This window comes from Eublepharis macularius, chromosome 4 (assembly GCF_028583425.1).
Source record: "Eublepharis macularius isolate TG4126 chromosome 4, MPM_Emac_v1.0, whole genome shotgun sequence".
Taxonomy (NCBI): Eukaryota; Metazoa; Chordata; class Lepidosauria; order Squamata; family Eublepharidae; genus Eublepharis; species Eublepharis macularius.
Window position 1 is genome coordinate 181,244,735 of NC_072793.1, and position 7,268 is coordinate 181,252,002.

Sequence of the window (7,268 nt, forward strand, 5' to 3'; positions counted from 1 at the left end):
AATTCACACGGTATGCCACATCTAGGATAGCCACAACTTCCTCCTCCTCCTTCCCCAGGTACTCAGCCAACACCTCAGTCATCTGTTCTTGCGCTGACTTTCCTTCCACTTCTGGCAAGCCACGAAAACGTAGCTGCTTCTCCATATGTTTAGTTTCTGCAACTGACATTCTCCCCTTCACCAATCTCATCTCTGTTTGTTGCGTGTCTGCTAAATTCTCCATCGCGTCTTCTACTGTTTTAACTCTCTGCTGCGTTCCTTGTAATTCACTTCGTATTGTTTCCATACCTTTTTTCACTTCTGACAGCTCCGATTTTACTGTCTGTGTAACCTCTTTAACCTCTTTTATCAGCTCCAATTTCGTGTCCTTAAGTTCTTTAATCATATCTAAAAGTTTTTTGTCCAGGTTTTTATCCAGGTTTTCTATTGCCGATTGCCACTCTTTTTTTGACATCGTGGGGCTTGCTTTAGCTCGCTCCCACGAATCCGCTCTCTTCCTTAACTCCGTGGCGTAAAATTTAACGTTTTTCTATTTTAAATGTCCCGGTCTTCTTATAGAAATTAAGTTTTAAAGAGTCCAAAATGTCGGGCGTCTTTTCTCTATGGTTTCTCTATGATTTTGTAATCCAAGATGGCCTACTTCCTCTTCCGCTGAAGCCGCGACCCTTCCCCTTTCAAAAATGGCGATTCCCTACTTCCTGCCCTCCAGCAAGGGCCGCTTCTCTCCAGCCACTCTATTGTTATTACGCACTTCCTGTCTCCCGTCTTCCCACAGCAGATCTCGCGATGGTGTCTTTTTCTCACAGCTCCAAAGCCACAGGTATTCAAAACAATAGTCCCATTTCTTTAATAACTTCTTTAAACTTAGTCTCTTTTTAAATTCGATTCCTGCCGAGTCTTCCCCTCCTTTTCACTAGTCTGTTGCAGTTTAAAAATCTACTTTTTTTCCTCTGTTTTTATCAATCTGTCCCGTCTCAGAAGATAATGATCTTTACCTTCTCTTCACTTTTCTCGGGTTGTAATCGCTGTTTCGATTTTAAGTTCTCCTCTCAGCTTCTTCCCCCAATCGATGCTTGGGTATGTAGGTCTTATGCCAGCCGAATTGGCCCCAAAACTGCCGCAGAGATTATAGCCGACCCGTCGCAAGGTGGGACCTCAAGGATCGGGGGGAGACTCGCTGTGTAGAGCCCCCCCTCGTCCGAGATCTAGCTCACCCTAGGGTCTTGAGCGTTCTTTGCCTGCTCCCCGCCTGAGAGCAGTCGGCCGCGGGCTATTTTCACCCCGCCGGCCGGTTAAAACGGCAGTCCGGTCAGCTCCGCAAGTGGAGCTGCGTTAGACCTCCATGGATCCCAAACAGGAAGTCCGACATGGCTAATAATTTGATTACATTGTAGATGACATTGCCTGAGGAGAAGCTATTAATGCAAAACGGGATGGACTTTTGACCTGCTGACGAAACCTATAGGCATGGCTTTCTGGACTGAACTACAGTCCTGTATCTGCTGAACCGCTGCAGGCTTCTACACTTCTCTGAATTCCTTCCTAGCATTTGGACCCAACTGGTATTAGAAGCCATTTTTGGAATATTGTGTGGAACTTTAAATGTTTGACTGTATACTTTCTATGTATGTTATTTGTGACCCCATCATTGGGCATTGCAGAAATTTGTATCTGTATACATACTCAAATTTGCTTACATTGATATTTGTTTATTTTGTTAATTTTGGTTGATTGTATGCTTCGGGGGGGGGGGATTCTGCCTTCTGTTACTTAGTGTGTGCCCTGAAGTAGCTCTTTTTTGGGGGATCAGGAGTGGAGCAGGTGGCAATGCCCACCCCATGTTTTCACCTAGCTAGGATCAGGCACAGAGCAGGAGGCAATACCCTTCTTCCCTTCCCAGTTAGGATAGGGAGTGGGGCAGGTGGTAATGCCCACCCCCTCCAATCTACTGGAATAAGTCACTGAGCAGGTGGTCATGCCCACTGCCGCCTTAAGCCATCTGGTTTTAGGAGTGGAGCAGGTGACAATGCTCACCCCTCGCCTTAGCACAGCTGGTATTAGGAGTCGAGCAGATGACAATGCCCATTCCCACTTCCTCCAGCTGCGATCAGAAGCAGAGCAGGTGGCAATGCCTGCCCCACTGCTATAACCCAGTTGGGGTTATGAGTGGAGCAGGTGGCAATGCCTGCCCTTCACTTTCACCTGGCTGGCACCTGGTACAGACCAGGAGGTAATGCCCTTCTTCCCTTCACCCAGCCAAGATAAGGAGTGGAACAGGTGGCAATACTCATTCCCTTCAACCTACCGGAATAAGGAACTGAGCAGGCGGCCATACCCACCCCCCTTCCCCCATCTGCAATCAGACGTGGAGCAGAAGGCAATGCCTGTTTCCCTTTCACCCATCTGCGCTCAGGGGCAGAGCAGGTGGCCATGCCCACCCCCCTTTACCCAGTACGTATCAGGCATGGAGCAGGTAGCAAAGCTCACCACTCCTTCACATGGCCGAGATCAGGCATGGTGCAGGAAGCAATGCCCATTTCCCCTTCACCCAGCTCGAATCTGGAGTGGAGCAGGTGGCCATGCCCACCCCCCTTTACCCAGCCTGTATCAGGCATGGAGCAGGTAGGAAAGCCTAACCCCCTTCACATGGCCGAGATCAGACGTGGAGCAGATGGCAATGCCCACTCCCTCCTTCACCAGCCAAGATCAATGACAGAGAAGGAGGGAATGCCTGCCTATCCGCCCTCCCCTTTCTAGAGCCCTTTGTATTTTTTCCCCACAACTGGCTTTTTTGCTAGTAATGCTATAACAATCCTTCCTCTAAAGCAGCCATTTTCTCCAGCGGAAGTAGTCTGTTTACTATGGAGGTAGCTGCTAGTGCAGGGAAATCCCCAGCTCCCACCTGGAGGATAGTAAGGAAATAGAGAGTATCACGGTAATGTACAGAGAAAAATAAGCAAACAAGCCGTGAACTCTAACTAATAAACGCTTCCGTTATAATTCAATCACATTTATAGCAACATTATAATCAACTTAAAACAAGAGAAACAATATGTATACAGGGTGGATGATTACAAATACAAAAGGCAGGGCATCATATAAATATATAATTCAACAAGAATTCTTATACAATATTAAAGTGCTCGTGCCTGAAGTTGACCAGAGGTCTATACAGTAACCACCAAAGTCCCAGTAGGGTTATAGTGTGACCATGCAAGAAGGTCTTCAATACAATTCGTTTGGGGAAACGGTGTATATGGTCTCATACAAAGAAACAATGAGAGGCGGCAAAGACGAAATGATACACAACTGCAACGGGAAGCCAGCAATCTGCCTGTTTATATGATGACCTGCCTTTTGTATTTGTAATCATCCACCTTGTATACATATTGTTCCATGATGGCTTCCTGCCATCACGTGCCCTCCAGGGGGACGGGACGGCTTTCCTGGGCACTGCGCCACCATGGCGACACCTGGAGGCTGAATTGGCCACAACGCAATTTTTTTCCTGGCGATCCTCTGCAGGCACACCAGGATAAAAGGTGCATTATCGTGAATGTGGCTTGCCTTTTATGTAGAAAGATGTGCACAAATTACAGGTTAAAAACAAGTTAAAAACATAAGGCTTGAAAGGCGGGCTGCATGAATATGTTAAAAATTGCTAAAATGTTCTCCAAACACAGATGATGATACAGTTCAATGGCCAACACAAAAACAGACCAGACGTTTTTTGGTCCTAAGGCCTTCCTCAGTGGTCAATTATACAATATTTATAATAAAACACACCCACACATTCAGTAAGCAATACAGAAATATTCCCGATACTTTCTCTCTTGTATTGTGTGGTATATTATTCACACAATGCTCTTCATCATCATCATCTTCTTCTTCACAACAACAATCAATTTATATCTTGCCCTTCAGGATGACTTAACATCCTCTCAGAGCAGTTTACAAAGCTTGTTATTATTATCCCCACAAACAATCACCCTGTGAGGTGGGTGGGGCTGAGAGAGCTCCTAGAAGCTGTGACTGGCCCAAGGTCACCCAGCTGGCTTCAAGTGGAGGAGTGGGGAATCCAACCCAGTTCTCCAGATTAGAGTCCCACACTCTTAACCACTACACTAAACTGGCTTATTTGGCATTATCTTCTGAGGTTTCCAATGTATTGGGGTGTATTTCATCAATCTGCAGCTGAAATAATGTGAATATGGGGCTGGCCCAAGGTTGGCTTGGCACCCCCTGCTCTCAGCTGGACAAGGGACAGGAGAAATGTTACAAGGGGAAGCAGTTCTGACTCAAAAATCCCCGTTCATCACTTGGAACCTGGCAGCAGCATATGTTGCCCAGCACCCCATTTCCTTGCTCCTCAACTTTATGATGCAACAGAAGACTCACAGATTCCATTCGAACCGAGGGACGGGGGGTGCCTGCGGAGGGCCTGAGCCAGGGGCCTTTCCCAGCCCAACAGCCAAAGGCCCTTCTCTCTAAACCCCTTTCAAATTGGCATGAGTCGAACCAGTGACTTTCAACAAGCAAAGCGGGAGCTCTGCCGTGGAACAGGGGCCCCTCCTTAGGAAGGCCAGTTCCGTCCTCCTCCCATCAGCTTCAATCACACAAGGAGAGGACTCCCGCAGAGCCAATCCATGTCAAAATACAAAGACCAGAGAAGGAAATATGAGCTGCAAGGATTTGCTAGCATGAACCTAATCCAGTATTGTCCATATCTCCTGCTCAGAGCCCTCTTCATCAACCGATTTCTCTGCAGCCTGAATTTATTGTATGCTTTGTTTTCAGGGACTGTAATATCCCCAGGGCTGGGAGTTCCAATCTTTCCTCTGTGGTCAATGAAACTTGAGTCCTGAAATCAAAGAGGACCAAAAGAAGATGCCCCCCCTTCTATTCTGCAGTTAGGATAAAAGGGAAAGGCTCCTTACCCAGAGACACCAGGGTCTCGTAGTTTTCCTGCATCACTTCCCAGTAGAGTTTTCTTTGGCCTGGATCCAGGAGAGCCCATTCCTCCTCCGTGAAGAACATGGCCACCTCCTCAAAGGATACTGGGAAGCTCTGAAAGAGGCAAATGTTGCACACTTGATCATTGACTCCCATTCCTGAGCGTTCAAGAACGAAAGCGGAATCCAACCAGCCAGCCACTTGATCAAATCAATACCAAACATCAAACAAATGGCATTTTCCTGTACTTCAGTCTCTGACATGTATAAGACACTGAAAGTCTCCCAGAAATACAAACTCAAATTGTTGCCCAGAACTGGGCTTCTGTTGGTTGAGTCTGAGTAGCTATCTACTGCACTATAGCACATTGTGCCCCAGAAATACATGGAAACTGTATTTGCACAGAATGTTTCTGCTTTAAATATTTCTGTCTGTAGAGGTTTTCTATGTTGCCCTAAAGCTTGCATCCTGCTCTTTAAACATGAACTAGCCTACATAAGGTCATCATGTCTTTCATTCAATGCCACCCCCAATCCCATGGCCTATTGACCCCAGATTCGTTGGGACTTGCCAGGTGAGAGATCCAGGGCACCGAACCCCATGCGCAAGCCTGCTGCCTTGGTGGGCTTTCCAGATATTTGTACATTATGGAATGGCTGCTGGTTGTACACAGCCTCGAACAAATAAGCTACTGCATCATCTGGACAGATGTTGGCTCTCAAACAAAAGAAAGGGTTAAGGGAAAGATCACTATATTGCAGGAAAATTACTAAATTGTGGAAAAAAACAGGAAAATAAAGACCAGGCAAGTTAAAACTGACCACCAAGTCCAGGATCCCAGTGGGGGCTGCACTGCCAGAATCAAAGGGAAGGGGGTAGTCCTGCCCCAGGTTCTCTCGAGAACGCCCCTCTGCTCTTTTGCAGAGGAAGGGAGGCTGCTGAAAATTCTGACCACAATATAGGGCCATGCTACACCTTTTGGGGGTTTAGCTTGTGCGCCACGCCACGCAGGGCCAGGGAGCCCCTTATAATTTTTCAAGCGAAGGGAGCCAAGGGGGCTGTGGGGACAGACAAGCAGCCCCCTTGGATCAGACCAGGGGCCCCTGCAGAGGTTAAGAATAGGATCCCCACGGGCTGGCGGCAGGGAACGCAGCCAAGGGTGCAAAAACGCACCCCTTCCTCTCGCAGATGTCTCCCAGGCCTTTGACTCTGGAGCATGTTTGCTTTCCAAAGCAATTCCCTCCTCGAGGGTGCCTCATTTACTGACCTACATCACCCCCCTTCCCTCCTAGAAAAGACTTTTTAGGGGAGGGACACGCACAGCCATGGTATGCCCCCCCCCCCACCGCTACTCTTCCCCCTCCATCCCGTTCACACGTGCTTTCCTCCCCTCGCCCCGATCCGTGCATGCCGCCCTGAACTCACCTCCCCTGCAGACGTGCAGAAGCCGAAGTCTCCCTCCTCCCAGGGAGACCGAGAGAGAAGCGAGCCGCCCTGGACCTCCATTCCGCCCAAATCTCCTCTGCAGCCCCCCTCGAGGCCTGGGGAAAGCTGGCTGGCCTCTTTGTGCCCGCGGGGCCTTCTGGGCGTTGTAGTTTCTGCGCACTCAGAGCCTGAACGCCATGAGGAAGCCCAAGGGGGTGGGAAGGGCAGGTTTCCCGGCTCTGCTGCCTCGCTGGGTCGAGAAGCCTCCTAGGGCAGCCCTCTGCAGGACAGACCAGGCGAGGAGAGACGGCAGGCGGCGGGGAATGCGGGTTTTTCGGCCTTCAGAGTTTGTCGTTCCCTTGGCCGTCCCACTGGGAACTACTCTTGCTGATTTGAATGCATTGCGTGTTATTTGAATTAATCTAGTTTTTTCATTTTAATTTTATCCTGTTAGATCCCCTGAGAAAACATATTGTGAAACACTAGAAGATTAAAGAAGCAACACTTTAACGCCGCTTGCTTTTTCTTATTAGTCCGATGTGCCACGTCGCCTGAGCACTGCAGAATTTGCTGTGAAGAATTTTTCAGCGGTTCGACCCTGTTACTTGCTATTTTTGGTAGGACCAAGGGGGAAGGGTACTCAGCTGATCAGTCTAGATTTTCTCAAGACAGCCCAGGAAAAAAGGGCCTTAGAGAGCCCCCAGCAAGGAAAGTCACTCCACCTGCCTTCTCAAGCATAACTATTGTCGAAAATGATGGAGAAAAGATCCCTGCAGGCAGCTGCCCGCTCTTCTTCAGTCTTTGTATTTGGGCATGCAGTGCCTCTCTCACAGCGCTTCTATGACCAATAAAGATAGGAGGAGAAGAGAAGCAACATTGGGGATAAGAGA

At 48.4% G+C, this 7,268-nt stretch overlaps 1 pseudogene; it reads right to left on the bottom strand.

Annotated features, from left to right (window-relative positions):
• Positions 1-6,459, bottom strand: part of LOC129327978 (zinc finger protein 665-like) — a 31,895-nt pseudogene extending 25,436 nt beyond the window's left edge.
• Between the last annotated feature and the right edge of the window lie 809 nt (positions 6,460-7,268).